At 45.8% G+C, this 23,429-nt stretch overlaps 1 protein-coding gene across 1 annotated transcript in view; it reads right to left on the reverse strand.

Moving 5' to 3' along the window:
• Positions 1-23,429, reverse strand: part of CLSTN2 (calsyntenin 2) — a 594,536-nt gene that overhangs the window by 569,803 nt on the left and 1,304 nt on the right. The gene's annotated exons all lie outside the window — the stretch shown is intronic.

Raw genomic sequence — 23,429 nt, forward strand, 5'->3', positions numbered from 1 at the left:
GGACCGGAGACTGCTGTGCCGAGGAAAAGGGGGAGGGGTCTGGGGTGCCTCAGTCATACTAGGGTTACGGACCCCATGGGGGCAAGCAGGGGTTGAAGAAGCCCCTGCATGCACAGAGTGTCCTCGTGGCTACTCTCTTCTGAATTCCTAAAAGAATGATAGGAAGGGGTCTCTGTTAATTAATCATTATTATAATGAATCAACGTTTTATCCTGAAAGATAATTATGACTAACAAAAGAGGCTAATTAGTTAACATTCAACTACCATAGGACTCGCCCATTCCACTTCTTACCCAGGAGAAGAAACTGATGCATGCAATGTTCACTGATCACTTGTATGTGTTCACAGTTTTATTTGGGAACAACCCAGATTTCCATCAGCTGAATGGACAAACTAATTACAGTTCATCCATAAAATAGAATACTATTCAGTAATAAAAAGGAATAAATTATGTATACATGGTATAATCGATGAATCTTAAAATAATTTAATGGAGTAAAAATAAAAGCCAGACCAAAAATACAGTGCATGATGAATAATTCGACCTATATAAATCCCATAAAGTGCCAACTAATGACAGTGACAGAAAGCACAGCAATGGTTTTCAGTGAGGGTGGGAGCGAGGTGAGCAAGAGCAGCAGGGAGGGAGTATGAAGAGTCGTGGGGACCACTCTGGAGCCTACAGATTTGTTCCTTATTGTGGTTGGGACAATGGCTGCCCGGATGTGCCCAAACGTATCAAACTGCACACTCTAAGTGTGTGCAGTTTACTGTATGTTTCTTTTTAATTAATTAATTTGTTTTTTAAATTATTTTTCAACTATAGTATATGTTAATTACACTTGTTGAGAAAATGATGGACAGAGAAACAGAGGAACGTAAACAGGAATATAAACAGATCTCTCTTGGAAAGCAGTTTGGTCAATTTAACAAGAACCTTAAAGGGCTCTTATCCTTTGATACTTCTAGAACTGTATGCTAAGAACATGCAAAGAGACCCAAAATTCTCACTGCGGAATTTACTTACAGTGAAGAAACTGGAAACCACTAATATATGTGACACCATGACTGTTCAGACAAATTATGATACACTCACATGTTGAAATAGTATGTAGCCATTAGAGTCAATGCTTGTGAGTTTTTAATAACTGGAAAAGTCCTTCCACGATAATGGTAAGTGAAAAAAAAGCAAGATATAAATTGTATATATGGCATGAATTATGTAAAAATATGCATAGAAAAAGCCCTGAAATACTTTAAGAATTATCTGAGGAGGAATATAGGTAATTTTTCATCTTTTAATGAAAAATTTTAAATGTTGTTCCTATTTTTATGTATTTCCTTAATTTTCTGCAAAGAGAATGTATTTTTTTAATTATAAAATGAATAAATTGTATTTAAGGAAATCCTCTAGTCTTTCTTATTTCTCGAAAAAGCCCTGCTATAAAAATAAAAACCAGACTGCACTTCTCTAATCCTTGCATCTGTGAAAATGTGGGAATACCTTCGGGGCCAACTTCCACTCCACAACTTGCACCCATGTTCCTGTCCCCAATTTTAGATCACCTAGAGAATGCTACACGTTGGTGCCTGGTTCTGTTCTGTGTCTTGCAAAGACTCCACTTCTATCCACACTTTCAGTGTGTGAGCCCCCTGAAAGCACAGGTGGGATCTGTGCCTTCATTTGCATCTCTCCTGCCACTCCCACCCACCTTGCCATAATATCTAGAGACGAGCTGAGGGTGCAGGGACAAACACGGACGCACACATATGAACACAGTGATGACATAAGGTAACAACAGTGCCACATCGTGCTCTTATACACAGTCGGCTTTTCAGAGTTATCTCCTGTTTTAGTCAAAATGCCAACAAAACTAGAGCCCAGCGAGGTGGGTGATAAGTGGGTCGAACTCCTGCGGAGACTAATTTCAGGGGTCTTTCCCTGGCTCTGCCGTGAACGACTGACGGAAGTACAGGGACTTCAGGGTCACCCAACAGCCGGCAAACTTGGACCACGTCCTCTGTTGCTCAACCCAGACAGAAATTTTGCTAAATTCTTATTACTTCTTTAAGATAAGGTTAACAATTAGCTAAAGGGATGGCTACAAGTTTTAATCCATTTTTTTCTAAATTAACATCTATCTGAGAGAAACTTGAGTTTTTTAAGACTAAACATGTGACTTTCTAAACTATAACTTACTTCACAACAGCCTTTGCAGCAGCCCAAGAAGACTGACCCACTGAGGAGACGTGGCCCCTATCTCAAGAACCCCTCAGCACCCAGAGGTAAAGCTGAATCAGGCCCTGGCGTCTGACATGCTCATCATCAATGACATAGAGCACCAAGTGTTCGGTCCCAGTGTTCAGCCTGGGAGGAAGGGTATGGGCACAGAGATGGCATGACCTCGTCCTCCACAATAAGCACCAAGAAGACTCTATCTCTGGTGCTCTCCTCAGCAATGGGAAACTCCCAAAGCTTTTTAATTAGGGGCTTTATATGTTCAAATCTGGTGAAGGATGCCTAGAAGGGGAAAGAGACTAAAAACACAGTGAAGAAACATATCAACAGGGGCCTGACCTACCGTGAGAAGATGGGAAAAAGAGAATGGAAACAGTGTGGTGGTTTGCTGAGCTGGTTCATCACAACTCGAAACTGATTCTGCACATCACTTCCCAAGTCCATATTCAATGATATCACATTGGTAGCTTGAAATCACTGCCATGACAGAAGTGTTGACACTAAAGAAACTGGTAAATGCTACACATCAGAGAGATACTCCTCCCCCAGAAAGCCAGTAGTTAAATCTTCACACAAACCACAGGACATAGGGTTTTGGAAACTAGCTGTATGTGGGAGGTAAAGTGAAGAGTTTACGATGACCCCTACTGTCTGAGTCTGGATCTGAGGGTGGATGATACTTCATCCCTTAAGACCGGGAACACAGGAGGATAAGCTGGTACAGGGTCAGAGGTGGAGAAGGTAAGTTCAACCAAAGGCACTTTGAATTTGAGGAATCTTTAAGACAACCCAAAGAATGTGGTTTGGAAAGCTCTGGAGTCAGTTCTGAACTGCAGAAGTTGTATTTAAAGTCATAAGTATGGGCAGGTAGAGCTGAAGAAAAGAAAGGGCAGAGGGATGGTCCCCTAGGACTCTGTAGAATCCACCATTTAAGGGAATTGCAAAAGTGATGACTGGGCAAAGAAAATGGAGGAAATTCAAGAAGCAAAGGAAAAGAAGGTGGAGATGTCGCAGAGTGTAGGAGACAGGGAGATTCAACAAGTGGGGATGGCCACACTGTCCAATGCTACAGACCTCAAAGAATCTTCTGAGGCTGGCATCACAGGGACCACTGGGGACCTTAACTGGACGACACTCAGTGGACTGTGAAAATGTGGGGAAGAGAAATCATGGCCCCTTAATGTTTAACCTTGTGATGATGTATCATTGTATCAGTCAGGGTCTAAGCAGGAAAACAGTAACCACTCTGCGTACCTGGAAGAGGAGACATTTAATGCAAAGAATCAATTACCCAAGTGATGGAGAACAGGAAAGCTGAACAGCAAATGGCAAGACAGGAAGCCACAGCCACCCAGGACTGGAGAGACAGACAGAGGAAGCAGGGTCACGCGAGCCCAGGAGGTAGGACCACAGGGCAGAACCTTGCCAGTCTCCTCTGCAGAAGATATGTGGCAGCAGTGGAATCTCCCAAGGCAAAGAAAGAGGGATAAACACTTCGGCTTCTCCTTTTTCCCCACTGTGCAGTCTTCCACCAGCGCCTCCCATTGGTTAAACCTAGCCAGAAGCAATTAGCAAGGCAGCTGGGGAACACAGTCATTCCCTATCATACAGAGCCAAGCATAAAAAGGGTAAAAACCAATCTGACTGCAAAAAGGCACATGAATGACAATCATTTACCACATTTCATCTGACCTAAGACATCATCAATTAATAAGATCCATACTGATTTAAGAGATGTTAACATTTGAAAAAACAATAATCACCTTAGAACTGAAGAAATATGGTACATGGTATGCCTGTGGAGGCTTAATGGAATGGCGCCATGCTCTGCAGGGGGATCTATTTCCCAGACATGTTGCGTTTCCTTTGCATGAGGCTATAGTCTAATCCTGACTCTACAGAGACACGCCCAGCCCTTAGAAGGTGCACAGGCCACCGCTTGCATTTCTCTGCAGGTTCCTAGTAGACCTCCCTTGCCTAGTGCTCATTCCCCCAGCCCACCTGATATATCACAGCCAGCCGTGTCTTCAAGTTCCTTATGTTTCCCTGGCAGAAATCAAACTCACTACTTTATCCATTGATGCCCCATCACATTCTGTGATGGACTTCAGTCTTTTGTACAGAAATGCATGCTGTGCCAAAGGAGGAAAGTAACTACTGAAGCAGAGGAAGGAGAAATACAGGGCAGCAGAGAGATAAAGCTAAAAAATTAAAAGCACACCTTACTCACTCCCATACCTCGGGCAAGTGCTGTAAATGGGCATGTACACCACGAGGCCAACGAGCCCTGCCAGAGTAGGCCAGCAATATTCTGGGTCCTCATTGGCAGTCCCACAGCCCCAGGCTCCTAGAAGACATTGGGCAAGGGTTCTGGTGGTCATATCCCCATGCAGGGCAACATCACATCCAGACTGCAAATCAAGCAAGAGTGGGTATTTGCTCTGACCAGCAGAGTCGGAGTTGGCCCAGGCCCTCCTTATAAAGGAGAGCAAGCACCTGGGAGTCCTGGCTGGGCCCTGTTTCTGTACAGCCCTGGCTGTGTCAGCAGTGCGGATCAATAACAAACACAGGGTCCCCACTGCTGGGTGCGTATGGCTTTCTCACGGACAGGAAAACAGCATTAGAAAAACAAGAGAAAGTACATGCCTTTGAAGAATTTGACCTAAGGGCTCCCAGGGAGTTTCTGAGACTGTCAGTGCCTGAGAGCGGTTCCTGCCTGGCCCAGCCTCCCTGGCTCAGGGCCACGGGCCCAGCATTAGAAACAGGGTCCACATTCTCCCGAGGTCTTCAGATGGAAGCCCACGACAAACAGCTCGTACCTGACGCAGCATAAGCTCTCTGCTGACTTTGGGCCTTCCCCCACCCCACATCGTTTGCCCTCTCTGTAACCCTCAGGGTCCCACACACTCCAAGGTATCTCAACACTCACTCTTTCCTTTGTCCAGTCAACAGTTAATTACCAGCTTCTGGGAAACAAAGATAAAATGGGACATCAACCCTTCCCCTTTACAGACTTTATTAGCTGGTAGGCAAATTCAGTTTTTCTAATTTAAAAACAAAGAAATGAAGGACTGCATGAACTCTAACTGAGGTATGTACAGGTTAGAGTCAGACACAGTTGTGGGAAGAGAGAGGTAAAGCTTCATAGGAAAGTCCCAGATGAGGAGATTCGATGTCTGTCACCAGGGAAGATGTGGGATAGAGGCTTCCAGCAGGGAGAGACCAGGCACCCCAGGTCCTGCAGCAGCAGGAAGTGGTGTTGTCTGCAGAGTGGAACACCTGGGTCCCGGGTCCCGGGGTCCAGGTCCCGGGTCCCGGGTCCCCCCCCCGCCCCACCCCCAGCTCTGTGCATCAGTCTGGGCTGGCGCAGTCTCAGAGGAGGTGAGGCTGGGGAGCTAGGTGGCCCCAAGGCCTCCTGCTCAGAGTAGCTATCACCTCCCCTCATCACCTCTACCAGCCCTGACTCTCCAGCCTCATTCAACATCTGTGCTGCCCTCCTGTCCAGAATCATTATTTAATATTTTAATCTGTCAGACTGTTCATTTCCCCATCAAAACTTCGATCTTCAGGACGGCAGAGAAATATTTCTCCAGTGGACAGCAATGGCAAAAGCACTCTACGTCCCACGCGACCTGCTAAGCCAGGAAGAGGCGGTGGGGGGAGGGGTCACGGAGGAAGCAGATCCAGCCTCGGTCAAGCTAAATTGGGGGAGAGCAATATTCCAGCCTAAATAGTTCCTAAGGCAAAAGGACACTTATCAGCAAAAATAAATTAATGTGTTTTTTTTTTAATTAAGATTTTTAGCTTTTCAGGGAATCCTATTACTGGTGAATGACAATTAGCACTGTGTGCAGGTTTTTGTCATGTAAATTCCACATTTATCCAACAGCTTTAACCTGCCAGAGCCATTCACAATATTCTTTGGAGGGTTTTCTTTCTGTTTGCTCCATGGTTATTGCTTTTAACTTGAAAACAGGAAAAAAAAAGAGAGCCCTTTCCAAATGGGATATCCTTTTAGCAGACCTTCTGCGTTTCACTTTCAAAACCAATACTTCAGTACAAACTAGGACAAAATTTCCTTTGGAGACTATGACATGAACAACAATACCTCCCCTGCTCTCAATCCGCTGAGGCCCAGCTGGTTTGGCTAACAAGACAATCTCCACACCGGGCCCCTGACAGAAGGTAGTGGCCTCTCTGCCAAGTCCCGGGGCTATTTCCAAGGGACTCCCACCTGCACAGGAGGGGAATACAAGAGGAGCAAAAAATGGAGTCAGGGAAAATAGTTCATGTACAATAAACAGAGAGCAAAGTATGAAAATGTGTCTCTAAGTGAGGGGCTGCATACCATATCGACATTAACAGCACAGGCTCTGAAGTCAGATCTCGCTTCAACTCCCAGTGCCACTACTTATGGACTCACTAAAGCTGAGACACTCGGCTTAAAACGGGGAAGTTAAGAGGATGACCTGAGGATGACCTGAGCTGATCTGTGCAAAGTCTCGAGAATGAGGGTAGCCATCCTCAAGTTCTTGCCACCCTGCTACCCTCCCTTCCCTCTGGCCTTGAGTCTAACCCCCAACAGGGACCCATCTTTTCCTTCGGAGTGCCCACTGTGCATGTGGCCCCCTCGTAGGGTGTTCCAGACTTATTACCCAAAAAATGAGGATCCCCCATCCTTCCTCTCTTGAGCCATGGGCAGACTAAGGCCAAGGTCAGAGACAAATAGAATCAAGGAGAAAATGCAAGTCATCATCCAGTGAAAGAAGCACCTGCAGTAAGGAGGGCCTGCTTCTAGATGACTCAGGAGAGGGATCTAGCGCTGGGTCCCAAGAGACCTGGCAGCTTCCACTTTGTCCTGAGGGCTCCGTGCAGGGAGGAAGCTGAACCACACGTGAAGGCCACGTGTAGGCTCTGGTCAGGAGCCCCAGCTGAGTCCAGTCCTTGAGTCATCCCAGCCCAGGTACCAGACATGCTAGTGAGGACACCACCAGATGATCCCAACCAACCCCCAGTCATTCAAGGCCGCAAGCATATTGGAGCAAATTCAAGCTATCCCCTTCTGCCTGTCTAAATCCCAGAGCCACAGGATCCCTGAACAAAATGCTTGCTCCTTTACAACACTAAGGTATGGGATAATTTGTTGGACGGCAGTAGATAATCATAACACTGCTCTTTTGTGTGCCACTTTTTTTAAGTCCTTGGGTTTATTTTATCTTTACAAAAGCATCTGAGCTAGGATTTAATATACTCATCTTAGGGATGAGATATCTGACTCTCAGAAAAGTGATGCAATTATTCCAAGATCCCGTAGCTTCTAAGTGGTATCAGAATCCATACATCAAATCAGGATTCATTCACCACACATCAGTCAGCCACCCAGAATTAAGAGGACATTTTAGATAAATCAGATGTTGTACTTAGTGTCTAAAATGGCCTCTTGACCTTATTCTATCTGCTGATAACACTCATCTCTGAAATAAGGTCATCTGGCTGTCAAAAATTAAAAATATGAAATCTCATCCACTTGAGTGGGGCCATGTGACTAAAGCTAAGCTGAGGGACTAATTCATACCCAACTGCTCAGCTGACAATGGCTCGGTGCATCAAGTCTCTCAGAGAAAGGGCAGAATTTGTATCAATCAGATTTTTCAGCACCTTACCTTAAGTAACTGCAGACCACAGTGATTCAGACTCATGGGCAAGCTGAGGTGAGTGTAGGGATAGATGTTTAGTTCTGCTGGCTGTTCCACATCTGAGAAGGAAGCACTGCAGACAAAGGTAACTGCTTTGCAAACTCACATATAAGTGCTCTGGGAAAATACTGAAAATAGACACTGGAGAAATCTGGCTGCAGTCTCCCTGACACACAGATGACGCGTGCTGCAGGCACTGGGCCTACTTCGACTCATCTCACCTCGGCAGGACGAGTGCCTGTCTTACCCCAGATCTTGGGGAAGGAGCTGAGGCAGCCCTACCCTCAAGAGGCCTTCAGAGTCCTGGTCCCAGAGGAAAAGTCACCCCCACTACCCGCCCTAGCGGCAGAACACTGCTGTATGTTTATTGCACAGAAGCCTCCTGACCCCAGGTGAGAGTGAAGGCAGGAATAATAAGGGCTGCCCTCGAGTACTCGAGGTTCAGTGAAAGGAGACACCTGCCAGGGGTAAGCACAGTCCCCCGAATGTCTCCTCACAGCTGCCAAGCGTGTCTGACTGAATATGCAAAGGAATCCCTGCATTCAGACCTTGACATGTTTACTATAGAGAGGGGGCAGAAGAAGAGTCCAGAGAGAGCCCAGCAAGTACTTTATAAACTATCTTCTCCTGCCCTAGGCAGTGTGGCTCAGTTGGTTGGAGCGTCATCCTATAAATAGAAACATTGCAGGTTCGATTCCTGGTCAGGGGACATACGTTGCAGGTTTGGTCCCTAGTCAGGCAGGATATGTAGGAGAGGCAAGTGATCAACATTTCTCTCTCACATGGGTGTTTCTCTCCCTCTCTTTCCCTCTCTTTAAAATCAATAAGCATGTCCTAGGGTCAGGATTAAAAAGAAAAACAAAAAACCTTCTCCTGTTCATCCCTCTCCCAAGCTGGATTCCCTCAGAAAGAGAAGGATTTGAGTGCAGGTAGTTTCCTAGGAGGTGATCTCAGAAGACCAGCAGACAAGTGAAGTGACTCAGGAACAAAGGATGGAAGCATGTCACCCCTGTTGGTGAACAGAGCACAAACGTCCTGGGGACCACTGGCGGTATCTGTGTGAAAGGCTGCAGATATTCTCCCATCTAAAGGAAGAGGAGGTGGTGGGGGTAGGAGAATTGATGGATCTAACAACCCCTGTCAGTCACTGGTTGAGGACCTTTCCTGGTGGTGGTAATTCCCTGGGACTTCTGACCTGTCTCACAGTGGGCAGAAAGAGCTCTAGTGGCCAGAGAGAGCCCACAAGCAAAGGGCTGAGGTGCTGGGAGTTGGGTCTCAATGCGTGAAAATGTCAGACACAGAGGACATGTGGGCAGGACACCAATAATGTCTGGTACAACCACCCTCTATGAGCACACAACTGCCCTCCCTACATACTGTGGCTACTATCTAGTCTTTATTCAACCTGCATCTTATTGATGCATGCTGAAGATGGAGACAAGGCTTGCTATAAGGCCCAGCCTGGAGTTCACATCCCCTCTGTGGAGGAGACACCTATGTCTAGGCCACTACCAGCAGGCCACTGACCAGCTGCTCCACGCCCAGCTGATTGGGATAGGGAACAGGGCTACCAGCCCTTCCCATCTGGGCTGGCTGTGGGTAGGATAGGAGGCCATGACAGACCTGCTTTGGTTGTACCCACCCTCTGGTACAGGAGGTCTGCTCCTGAGCCCCCTAGCATAAAAACAAAACAACGATTAAAAAAAAGAAAACAGTATTCCACAAAAACAGTGCACCCTAGTCTGCCCGAGCAAGACCCTGTCTGTAGCTGCTGCCTGAGAGTGCCTTCCTGGGAACTTGATCTCATCAATTTAAGGCGTTTACCTGGAGAGCAAGATAATGCTGCAATAGGAAACAGGTTGAGAAAATCTGAACTTACCCTGAAACGCCAAAGAGATAACAGAGCACCATGCCCCGCACATCTGTTTCACTCCCCAAATTTTCTGTTAGAAATATTTTAAACAACTTCAGGCTCTTACTGCTGTGATTTTACCTTTCCTAAATTCAACCATTTCAGGTGAATCAGGATGTAAATTCCTGAAGAAGTTGGAAAAGAGTCCTCTTTCTAACGGGGTGGGGCCTCCCTTCCAACGGGGCACTGGGGTGGGGTTGGGGGGTGGGCAGAAGAACCAAGGCGGTCTCAGAGAAGGAAGCCTTCTAGTAGGTCGAGTTGGAAGAGTGGGTGTGAGAAGAATCCCCTCCCACCCAGGCTCTTCTCTTCATCCCACACAAGCTGGGTCTGTGCAGGGATTCACCGGGAAGCTTATTTTTAATTCACAGCCCATCATCCATTATAATTGAAAACAGGGTGACGCATCGGAGACGATGTTGATTTTAGAATCCGAATGTCAGCCCGGTCTTCTCATTTCAGAAATACATACATCCCTTAGTGCCCTCAAGTTACTGTTGGGCTGAAATTTTTATAAACTCAACTCCAAGTCAAATATTACAGAACTGCCAAATGTCACTGAACTACTTACTAAGGGGATATACCATTCCCCATTAAATCAAAATATTAAAGTGCATTTTCCTCTCAAAGTTACTGAAACTCTTTCTGGCAATTCAGCCTCTCCTCCAGTAATACCACAAGCTCATGTGAAGGAAGCAAGGAAGGGTGGGGGAGGGAATAACTGACACCAAGGGATTAAAAATAAAACATAATAAAAGCCCTAATCCCTCTAAATTATCAATGAGAATACTAAGAATTTAACATCCAAAAGCACAGTGTTTTATCTCTGAAATATCAGTATTGACTATAATAAATACTCTAGCCAGTGTGTTGGGGTTTAATCCATTCGGTCAGGTTATAAACTTGAAATGATGTTATTTTTGCCCCTACCTTGCTATGCCAAGCTGCTCTTTACCCCTGGGTGGCAACTGCCTTGAGGATACTCCAGCCTAATTCCACAGCTTTGCATTTCTTTTCTGTTATTAAGATTCAATCCAGTTCATTTTAAACTTCAGTCTCCTACCCAATCCAAAGATCTTCTACTCTCTGCCCTCCCCCCAACCCCCCCCCCCACTGTTCTGCCTGTGGAAAGGGGAAAAGACAAGCAATGTCTCCACAATTAACTAGACAAAGTATCAGCCCTCCCTTCCACTGGTAATGATGTTCCAGCACATGGTGTATGCGCTCCAAGTGGTCTCCCAACACACCTCACCTGGGAAGGCCTTATTCTGCAGAAGGCCTACTTCTTGCGACGTTCGACAACCTTTTTTAGCTGTCCACCAGCTAGTGGCATTTCCACTTTCTCCCTCAAAGGGTTTCCAGAAAGTCTATGATTCCAGAAGTTGTCTACCATTTAAGGCAATTTTAGTCTGCAAGCACCTATGGGCATTTATCTGGTAGCTCTCAGAACCAGGAACTGAGTGAGTGAGTGAGTGAGTGAGCGAATGACTCAATAAACCAGCGAATGAGTGAGTGTTGCTGGTATCTGGGCACCTCCTGGCCTGAATGCCCCCCAGCACAGCATCTGAGTTTCGCAGTTCTCAATTCACAGCTGGCAATGGATTGGGTCAGCTAAATATTCTTTGTGTCTCTTTAATAAACCATGAGTTTTCCAGGAATACAACCCTCCTGTGAACCGAAGCCAAAGCACGCTTTGTCTTGTTCGGAACTTCACCGAAAGTGTCTCACCATTTCTAAAGATCACATCACCCTAACACTGCCCAAGATTATTTGAATTGCCATTGCAACACACCTGGATATATTTGCATTTGTAGCTTTGGAATTAATAGCAAGCATCTTACATACTACTTCCTCTTGTACAGTTGGGTCTAAGCATGACATATTATTGGATTATACATTATTTTCCTTTTAGTTCCTTTATATTTCAGTTAAGGCATTACATTGATTTGTTAAATTATGTACACGAGCAAGTAATAGTATCAGTAAATTTTGTTTCAGGATAATAACGGGGGAACTACAAAACATATGTTGTAAAAAGGGGCCATTGGTTCTGCTAGATTCATGATCCTTTCTATTTCCCTGTTACACACCCTGTTTTAGTAAAGCCCTGTTGGGTCTCTAGCCTTGATATCCAGAGAGAAAAGGGTACCTCCTGAGCCAGAGCTATGGGAAGGGAAGGGGACAGCTCTGTCCTGTCCAGACCACTGCACCAGCCCATGGAGGGAGTGGCAGCATCATCCACAGAAAAACCCCAGTCCTAGGGAAAAAGGCACTTCAGGGCTGTCAGCCACCTGCCCCACACTCTACCCCACAGCCCACAGGCCCCAGGAGCTTCCCTTCTGGCCACCAGCCTCGGGAGTTCTAGAGCTTGGTTTGGATGGAAGGAGCTGTCTCCCTGTGTGTAATGTCAAAGCTTCAATGATTAGAACTGAACCAGTATACACTTAGATCCAGAAGTAAATGCTTTAACTTTGGAGAGCCCATTGGCTTGTATTTTTCCTAAACTACGTGCACAGCCTAGAAACTTCAGCAGTCAGAAATTTACACCTCTTCCTGATTGGCAGCTCTCAAGCTATGCAGGCAGAATCCCATGGGCCTTGTCACATGTGACCATCCCACTGTAACTGATGACAAAGTTTTTCCTATTATAAAGCTCGTCCTTGCCTCTACATAACATCCAGCTGATATCATAAAGTGCAAAGAGCTTTTAATGACCTGCTTGGAAAATAAAGCATGCTTTATATATATGTAGAACCTCTACAACCTGGAGTGGAAGAGAATGCAGGCAGAAGCAAGGAGGATCTGCAGTGACATGGGAGCGTGTGCTGGGAGAGGTTCGGACCCGCAGCAGCTGATGGTTACGACTAAATTCTCATCAGAGCAGTGACAGAAGTTCTCCCAAATGTCAATGTGTGTATGCAATGTTTCAGACTAAAGAGGGAGCTCAGGACTAAGCTATGTCACCAATGGGAAGGTTAATTTACATTAATTATCCCAGAAGCAGAAATACTCTGGAAATGGCCCTCAGGATCACTGGCCGAAAAGATTCAAGGCCTTAACCCACCTCACACCCAACAGGTCACTTGGCCCCAACCTGGCTCCATCTCCCCATCCTTGAATGCACTAGATCACGTCAATGACCACCAGCGCACAACCTTGCCATGCTGACCTTTCCTAACCCAAATCCTCCTGCTCCACCAGTCCTACTCTGGTGTGCTGGCACTGGGAAGATAGGCACTGGAGACCTAGCAGCAAGCGTCTACCTTCTCTGTGCTAGCCCCTAAATTTCTGGGGACACAGGAATGAGAAGCTCACAGACTCAGACTTTGAGAAACACACAGTTTAGTGAGGGGCAGGCAGGTAGGCAATGAGTACATGATCTGGTACGTGACACTGTTGGGACAGGGAAAGAATGACACCCTTGCCTGGGGGCACACAGGGTTGGGTTCCCAGAAGAGGGACACAGTGGGAGGGGAGCTGCCAGGCTGTCAGGGAAAACGTGGGGCGGCAGATGGGGCAGGGTGTGCAGCAGCCCAGGGGCACAAGGTCCACAATCAGGGAACTGGGTTCCTACCACAAGTCAGGGCTGAAGTGTGAGGAAAAAGTGTGCAGAGAGGATTTGCTCATTTGCTCACTCGGGCACCATGCTAGGTGCTGAGTTCTGGGCTCTGCTCACACAAGCTCACCTTCTAGCCCAGGAAAAGGCAGGCACCAAATAAGGGCCTTTTAGATAAGCCAAGGATTATGGACTTTATCCTCAAAGTAATGAAGCAACATAGGAATTCTGAGCAGCATGTGTACTTGGAAGAGCAACAAAAGGCTGCATAGTGTTGAAGAGGGATCAGTTCACAAGCTGGTGGGATAGAGAAGTATAGTCAGGCAAGGAGAATCCCAATCATCAAGCTTCCTTGCGCAGTGACGCCCTGATTGCTACCGTCTTACCACCTATACTGAGCTGGCTGAAGTAGAGGACAAGAGGCAGGGGTGTAGCCACAGGAAGCAAGGACAAGAGGTAGGATGATCCCAGCACACTAACAAACATGCTCAGAGCAACGACGAAGAAGGGTCCGTGTTCTACAAACTGCTGAATCAAGTGCGAAGTAGCAGGCACTGCTGGAGAAACCTTGCCTTGCCTTTAAGCAGACACAGTAAAGCTGGAGAACAGATGAGCCCTCATGGTTTTAAATGAGGGGAGTCACCAGGTTGTGAGCCTATATCCAGATGATGCTCTATGGCTGGGTCTGAGCACAGCCTGCATACATGTGCCATAGTGGATGGATGGCAATGCCCTCCTTTGCCTCTTAAGGTGCCTACTTAGGTGCTCAGGTGAGTGGGCTAGGAAGGCAGGGCTCAAAGTCCCCAGAAATTGAGGCTGGTTTGGTCCTGGAGAGAGAAGATGTGAAAGTACACATCTTTACCCACAGCCACAGAAGCTGTCCACACCAAGTACCACGTTCCCTCATGCCAGGACCCAAAGGCTGAAGAGATGTTGAAGGATGAAAAAATGGTGGGACACAAGGGGTGATGAAGGTTGATACAGCAGTTCTGTCAGCCCTTCCCTACATCCACCCTAACCCTTGAGCTCTGGGACAAAGCAGTGGTGGGACATACAGCCTCACTCAAAGATTGTTGGCTGGTCTCTGACTTGAGTCGCTTCTGTAGAAAAGCTGGAATTTAATTACTGGAAGATTAGATTAGAGAACAGGCATGTTCAAAGAGGAAAATGATACCAGTACAGTAAAAATGCTCTATTCATGATATTTAATTAAAAGAATAATATATCACTAAAAAGTCTTAAATAGTATTTTAAAATTAATAAGCAAGATACAACTATCTTGATATTTTTGATGATGGTGCAATAAAACTGAAATAATTAGTTTCCCTTTGGAAAAAAAATGACAACAAAAGGAAAGTAAGGATGGTAAAATCTATGTCTTGAATGAGAGATTATTTTAGCTTTGATTATTAATGATGTTAGCCTCCTTCCCTGCCCTAAATGACCATCAAACTAACAAAAACTAATATAAAACTAACAAAACAACTCCCACAAACTAACAAAAACAACACCCCAAAAATAAATAAAAGGAAGGAAAAAAAGAAGGGAGGGAGGGAGGCTCTTAAAATACCATCAAGTACAAATTAAAAACTTTCATTCCTCAACACTTCTGTGACTTTCTGAGTGATGGCTTATCTTTCAGTTCTTGGCTTTACATCCTGATTTTTAATCCTTCCCAGAGAGGGTCTGGGTGCAAGAAGATGGGGCAATTAGCAGCACAGAGAGGCATGCCAAGAAGTGCTGGCAGAGCATAATGAACTGAGCTTCTAGGGCTGTGTGTGTGGGCTTAAACTATCCTTGCATGTTTGCTTGAAAGACCAGAGTAAGTGATTTTCTAACTCTAAAGACTCCCTCACACTCCAAAACTGTTCTCCTATACTCTATTTCACATCTAACCATTAGTTCATCCATTCTTTTGGGTTTACATTTCCCTTGATAGGTTTAAAGCCACGAGTTGCAGGGCAGGCTGTTATCTGAGACACACTGCATCTCGAGGGGCCTGGTTTGTGGGATACAGAGGAAATCTGCCCATAGGAGAGCACTTGTGGGTTTCAGAAGTTAAAGTAAGTAGGAAGACTTGGAAAAATAAACATTCAGAACCTCCAACCACCAAACACATATCCAGTCAAGCTAAGCAACGGTCCCCTGAGTTTTCATAGCTTGTATAATACAAGTCCTGCCCCTGCCCCAATCCTTTTTCTCTCCCTTAAGTAGTATCTCCAGGAGGACTGGGGCAGAGATACTAAGTCCTGCAAATAAGCATGGCTGCCACAGGAGATGGTGCATCCCTGGTGACAAGCTACAGCAGAAGACCCAGCTCAGGAAACTTTCCTGAGAAACAGACTCTTAGGCAGAGAGAACACCCATCCTCTCTCAGGCTTCCACTCTCACTGCGGCCAGTAAAGGGACAAGAGTCTCTGCACCCCACCCAGGCAGGCCGGAAGAGACCTCGGATGAAGAGGTTAGGCCCCATTTCCATCCCCGTTGCTCTTTGTTCTCTTCCCATTAGCATCCTACGGTCTTGTTCACAGTATTCTCAGTGTCCACATGGTCAAGGGAAGAAGGTTAAAGGGGAAGCAGCAGCTGGCCCAGGGGAAGATGACCCTCTAGATGCCAGAGTGGGGCACTGAGTCTCATCATGCACACCCACTTGGAGATGCCCTGTCCACAGCCAAACCTAGAATCACTGGGGTGTATATTATGAAATAAGGCAGAAGTTTCCTTAGAGCATTTGGCCTGAGCATCAGGCAGAAGCACCTCTGACTTCAGGTATGGAGTGACATGCTCAGTATTTCTTGGTAGCACTAGAGAGAGAGAGCCTAAATATCTACTCGTGGTCCCAAGCTATGCAGTCCAGGATAAACTGTGATGCTGCACAGGAAATCAGAAATAATATATCCAAAAACCAGGTCTTCCATTGAAGACCCTTTGAAGGGTTTCATTCCTCCTTCCCTTCTAACTTTGATACATGTACTTATTTAACAAGGGTCTGTGGAGGGTTAATTGAATTAATATATGTAAAGTGCTTTGAGTTTGAAGGGAATATGCAATATAAATGGAAGTGTCACTAACAAGGTTAATCTAATTTACATCTAACACTTTCAGTTCATGGTGTTAATGAACTATATCCTTTTAGAGAGTGATTAATTCATAGAAATGTGATTATTTTTCCTAATACTATATATGGGTCAGCTTCCCCTCTTACTATATCTAACTTTATAAGAGGATTTAGCATTTTATAAATTGAAAAATAAATCAAACACCCATATAATGGTTATATTTCATTAATTACTGGGAGACATGCATTAGATTAACATTTATCTGTTTTAATTATTTGCTGCAATGCAGTTATCCATGCAAATTGGAAAATGACACACACACTTGTCAGAGCATTAACAGTTTTGAGTGGTTCTTCCCTGAAACTCGATGGGCCTGCAACTCCTGCAGTCCTTATGTAACCATGGTGACCACCAGCTGTGTGACACAGGCGGGCTGTGCCTCACAGAACTGGGAAGGGGATTAGTGCTAAACTCAAACTTCTGAAAGCACAATGAACTAAATTGCTAAGGCAGTATAAGGAGAGAGAGATGCAGAGCTGGGGGGCTTGAGTCCCCAAGTCTAAACACAGATTTCTTATATCTGATCACCTTATTTTCTTAGGCACTTTATCCTTTCAAAGGGCTTTCAGAGCCACTTCCATGCGGATGCTCAGAACGTTCTTGGGTAGAGAAGGGAGGTACCGTTTTATCCTTTCTTCACATGAAAAAGCAGACCCCAGAGGGCCGAGTGGTCTGCCCCAAGCTTCACACTGATCCAGTGACATGACTTGGAGACCATGCCTTTACTTATTCTCCACAGTGATTTCCTTGTCACACTTGTTTGAAGACTGCAGATTTGTTTGACTATATAATATAATAGGCATCATGGGAATGAAAGAAGTCATAACAATGATTTTTGTAATTGGCAAAATGTATGTCAAATTTCAGCCAATTCAGCGTTTTTAGAAGCAGGGACAGTGGCATTTACAGCCCTTCTCAGTGAGAATTCCATTGGCATCTGCTGGACCTGATTCCCTCACACATGTTGGTGGGGTTCATGTTCTGACTCATCTGCAGCACTGAGGGTTTTCAACCTTTACGAAGTGAATGCTGTATTGATTTGGAAGGACAGTCCGATAACTAAAGGGGAGAGGCCTGAAGAATAGCTCCCACACTGACCAAAGGCAGAGAGTGGCGCTGACCAGGAGAACTGTGCATGTGTAGGGTCCTGAGGGACTCGCACACGGCCAGTGTGGGTGGCAGCACACCGGCATACAGTCACTTCCCCGACACTCAGCATTCACTATAAACCCTGGGCAGCGCTGGGAACTGGTCACACAGAGGTGACCAGGACGCTTCGCTCTCAAGAAGTTCATGGTCTGCCTGGGGATACAGGAAAGCTATAGGCACTGTAAGGGGAGAAAGTAGAGGTGGTGAAATAAAGAGGAACAAGGCCCCACCTGGGAACAGCCTTCCAACATGCAAAGAATAAAGCATTTCACTAGGGAAGTGTTAGCAGTCGAGGGCAGCACTTCTCGACCTTGGCTGGTCATCAGAAGCACCCGAGAGGTTTAAACAAAATCCCAGGTCCTAGCCCAGAGCAATTACGCCAGTATCTCAGGGGGTGGGTTCCAGGCATCAGGGTTATTTTAAAACTCTGTCGAGAGGTTCCACGGTGCATCCTGGGTTGAGAATCAGTGACACAGTGATGAAGAGGGTAGACACTGAAAACCCAGTTGTTTACTAGTTGGGTGAACTGGGTAAGCGGCTTAACTTTCCTGGCCTCAGTTTCCTCAACTGTAATATGAGAATATAAGAGCACACACCTGACTGAGCAGCTGTAATGCACAGTCTACCCTTCCCCGTAAGTTACCGAGTTCTCCAGTAGTTTGTGTCATGTGCAATGTTTGCCCTAGACAGAGTGTCAGCTCTTCGATATCCGGAACTTGCTTTATGTTTTCATTCGCCTCACAGAGGATAACAGGAGACTGAGAAGTAGCTATTGGCTGATGCGCTAAAGAACAGAGCCCAGAGTGTGTTTGGATTGGCCCAACTCTCACCCAGCCATCCTCCTCTGAACAGCCTGTTGCTCCCCCAAAGTTCATAGCATGATTGTTATGGATGAATGTTCAAGTTCCCCAGAGTCCTATGTTGAAACCCTGCCCTCAGATTGATGGTATTAGGAGGCAGGGCCTGTAGGAGATCACTAGGATTGGATGAGGTCATGAGGATGAAGCAAGCCCTCAGGAACAGGATTGGTGCCCTTCTAAGAGTCACGAGAAAGCCTGCTTCCAGTCTCTGCATTCCATGTGCGAGGATTCAGTGAGAAGTCAGCAATCTGCAACCCAGAACTGACTTCTCCCCGAAGCCTGGTCATGCTAGCCCCCTGATCCGGGACTTCCAGCCTTCAGAACAATACAAAAAACTTCTGTTATCTATAAGCCAGTCCATGGTATTTTCATTACGGAAGCCTCAGCTGATGAAGACAGTGAACCCCCGTCCTATTCAGTGCCAATGCCTTCAGCTCAGCACTCTTCCCCTGGTTCAGTCCTCTCACGGTCCATTCTCAAACCTACCATCCCAACAGAACCATTTCCACCGGGTCCAATTAGGGTGAGCTAGGTAACACACAATAAAAATAATAATGTGTTAAGCTGTCATTTCATTACCATAGCATCAGTTACTCCTTTCCACGTAAACACACATCATAACAGAGGTGGTCTTAAATAAACAAACAAACAAGCAAACAACAATAACAAAAAAGGCTTCTCTGCTTCCTGGGACAACAGGTCTGGGAGGAATGCTAACTGGGCAGCAGACCTCTTCTTCCAAACTCAAATCACGCCACAGCAGCTCCTCCCCCACAGACTAGCACCCCACACCTCCAGTGCCCACACACGGAGATGTGTTTATTTATTCATATAAGGCGCATTGCTGAGTCCTTACTCTGAACTCGCCCTGCATTAAATGCAGCAGCTTTTGAGAATTGGCCCTGGTCTCGAAGGCGTACAGAGACTAGTAAAAGGGGTTCAATTCAAGCCAAATATGTGTGCATGAATGTGTATTTATATTTATATATGATATTTACATGCCCATATACATGCACACAAAGAGAGACACAGAGAAAAGACATACATACAAAAAAAGGAAAGAGAGAACAGAGTTTGAGCTGAGAAAAACAGGAACAAAACTACTGAACTGCCAAGAGGTCAGAAAGGGGGAATCTCACCAAATCTCAGACATGAGAGCCCAGTATTGAAGCAAGCAATAATTATAGTCATTTGTATTTAGTGCTGCTTACATGCCATGAACTGGGCTAAGACATTTCTAAGCACTATCCCGACAATCATTTTTCACGATCTTTGTATCCCCATTTTATAAATTAGAAAACAGCTCTAAGGGGTGAACTAATGCCCATGATTATCTAGCTAGGAAGCAGCAGGGCCAGGATTGGAAGCCAGATTTCCGTGGCTATTAAGCCCAAATTTTACTTCATATAGGAGATGAGAAAATGCCCAAAATGTCTATGTCAAAAAACAACAGCATAGTAATTACCACTAACTGCTCAGCTTACACAGGGAGGCCAGACAGGAGCTCAGCCTTCAAGATGCAGGAAGAGTCAGGGTCCAGACTCCAGTCATCAGGCCTCAGAGAGCAGTGCTGGAGCCAGACAAGGTGCACAGGCCTGCCTGCCGGAAGGAGAGCCGTGCTCTTCTAGGGGCGACTGGCCAGGTGGGGCAGTCTGGGAAGGTTTGTAGAGACCGTGTCCAAGCCTGGCCATGTCTTGAATAACACAAGAAATGAGGCTGAGAAAGACATAGTCTAGAGGATCCGGGGCAAGAATGAGGACATCTGGTCCAGGAACCACAGGTGATTCAGGATTCCATCCTCTGTACTATGGTACATCTTCTAATGAGCTGCTGAGGGCTTTTGGTTGTTTGTGAAAAATAACTGCCACACCCCTAGGACACACATGCTCCTCGCCCAGAGATGATTTAGAGCAATTCACCACAAAATTCCATACCACCTTCACCCCTGCAGGAAGTTCTTCAGAGTGCCATTTGGAATATGCAAGGATGAGTTTTGAATCTGCGGGAAGGAGGAGGAGGCTGCTGCTCAAAGCAAAAACACTGGTTTCCTTTGATGAAAGCAAGGCCCACTTTCCTCGCCTCACCAGCAGGCTGTGAACAACGTCCCTGGACTCTCCCACTGCTATGGGAAGGACCACGGGCACATGGGGAACCCAGATGTGCAATCAGCTCAGCTTCCCTGTGGTTGCTAGATCTGCTTTTACAGCCAAAGGGGTTCTCTGTCTCAGACTTAATTCTTCATCGGTGAAATGGGCTGACATCAGCCTGCATGGGTTATGAAAATTAGAGACAGCCCAGGCAAAGTGATTAGCACAGTGCCTATTACCTACTGAGGAGGGGCTCCGTAAACCGCAGTTACTACAACTATACCACCACTGCTATAATTCTGCTCTATCTTCTCCCCTCCCTATTACCAAACGCTGCCTCACATGCCCTCCTCCTACCTCTCTCTCCCTTGTGTGCCCTCGCCACATAGTACTTTACTTTAGAAAAATTCCGTCTGCTCTCATTCTCGTAAAATTTCCAAATAAAAATCTCATCTCTAAAACTAGATCAAAACTCTCAAAAAAAAGGTAGGGTTGAGACAGACGTGGAGGGTGGTCTTCTGATACGTGTTAAGAATCCTGCAGAGCACTGAGCCTGGCCCTGGGCACACAGGAGAGCACAACAACTGGTGGTCTACACTCCAGTGCTGTCCTACAACACCTGCGCCTCGGTGCTGAGAACTGAAAGGGGACTGTGTACCAACCAGGTCCTGGAAACCTGAGACCACAGATACATCACTAAATCTGGCACAAACCTTAAGATGTTTGTCTAGATTGCACTGTCATCTTTCCCTGGTATAAGACATGTCTTTCTCTGCCCCAGAGACTCTTTGGGTCCACAATACCTTCCCAGTTTTGTTCCTAAAACATGTGCATGGAAATTCATCTTTTCAAGAAGCGTTCGTCCTTTTGGAATAGTCAATATATGGGAAAGCGGAGTAAATGGGTTGTAATAACTACCCAGCAACTGTATTATTTCCAAAACCAGGAATGTGTTCACACTGAAAGTACGGTAATTCTGTGAAAATCCTAAACAGTTACTGGGATTAGCTCCTCAAGAGCTAATGTGTTCCCTGCAGCAAGAAGCAAGCAACACAAAGGCAGAACAAGCTGTGCACCACACACTGGACATCTTCCAGGAGCCGGAAGCTGAGGCGGGGGGGGGGGGGGGTGCTTCCAGACAGTTGTCCAGAGAGGGCATTCAACTCTGCCAGGCAGCTTGACGCCACACTCCCAATTTTCTTCTGCACGTGAATACAGAATTGCACAGGAGAAGAGAGCTATTTTTTGCTCAATATTCTTCACAAGCCCTCCTGACTTCTCTTTTTCAGTGATGACAATAATAATGACATAAACCTAAGCAATGACCAAGTCAGTATCGGGGTGCATTATACACGAACCTTACCTTTATTATCTCAAATATTCTTCAGACATTATGTGAGATTTGGAAATTTAAAATTCAAGTGCATTGTAATAAAGAAAGTCAGTTCTATAAATACCGACGAAAGTGTCATAATAAACGTTTCTGTTTTGATCAAATACTACACATTTGTCTGCTTAAAAAAAACAACAAAAAAAACTGCTGCTAAAAGTGCTCTTTGCAGCCCCCCAGTGGTTAGAAGCGGAAAGAAGAAAGAACCGGGTGTTCAGGCGGCAACTTTACTCTGCAGAGCTGATCATTGGGAAGACAAATGGCTTGTTTTCACCTCGAAATGAATATATATATTCCAAGTGGGCATGTAAAAAGTGTTGGTTAAAATGAACATAATAGTTAACATGAACGTGAATCACTGAAATCCTGGATTTTTTTTTCTTTTTAATCTTTCTCATCTCTGCAAAACTTTCCATTCTGACCTGAGAACTCAGCAGTGTATGAGCAGACCAGGTCCCGCAAACACATCTTCCCACACGTGTTTCCCATTTCTTTACTTGCTGTGACCTCCCTTGTTTGTAGACATCTGCCTATAAATATACCATCTGCTCTACCACGAAGTGATGAGAAATCTTCAAAAATATGCCATTTGACTGTTTAACCGAAGGTCTACATTGGGGAAGAGGTTTCGAAGTTCACTGGCTTTAATTTGTGTTCACCCAAACTACATTCTCTCAAGATGACCCCTTCCTATCAGGAACTCATTTTCGAAATATTTTGTCTTCCAAAAAAAAAAAAAAAGAAAAGAAAGAAATGGCCTCTCCAGTATAAAAGGATGGAAGAATTTGATGAAAAGATACAGGATACCTGCTTAGAAAATAGTTTCGAAATCATGTCAGAAAAAATTAAAATATTACAAGATAAACAGAAACTCTCCTATTCTCCAATGTATCACTTTCACGTTGCAAAAGAGGCGTTCCCAAGCCCAGAAGAGGTTAATGGCCTGCCTCTCCCTTCCTCATCCCCCAAAGAGTAATTACACCTGGTATACATTTTCTCCCTGGCTGGTAAGCTGTGGTTCAAAGCCAGCCTGAAAATCAGATTAGCTCTAAGAGGGAGCCTCTTTACCAACAGATGCAAACGCCTTCATCCTCTGATGATGGTCAGACAAGATTCCAGTGACTGCATTACCTGGCAGAATTGGCCACAGCCCTCAAACCACACGCACGCACTCCTCATCAACAGCTCAGAATCAACAAGTTATCGCTAAACTGGGCGCTCCAGCCCAGATCTGTACTGCCTCCCCCGCGCCCACCGCCACCTACACCTGCTCTGCTCCAACCTGGCCTCTCCCGAAGGTCCTGTAAGCACGAACCTTCTGTTTCAGATCCGCCCTCGAGGCACGCCCCAACCCCAGCGCCTCTCCGGGCTCTCCCCGGGAGCTGCCAAACTCCGCCGCTCGCCAACCTAGTCTCCTGACAAC

The sequence above is a fragment of the Artibeus jamaicensis genome, unplaced genomic scaffold, assembly GCF_021234435.1.
Source record: "Artibeus jamaicensis isolate MK-2021 breed Jamaican fruit bat unplaced genomic scaffold, CSHL_Jam_final contig_519, whole genome shotgun sequence".
In the NCBI taxonomy this organism is placed as follows: domain Eukaryota; kingdom Metazoa; phylum Chordata; class Mammalia; order Chiroptera; family Phyllostomidae; genus Artibeus; species Artibeus jamaicensis.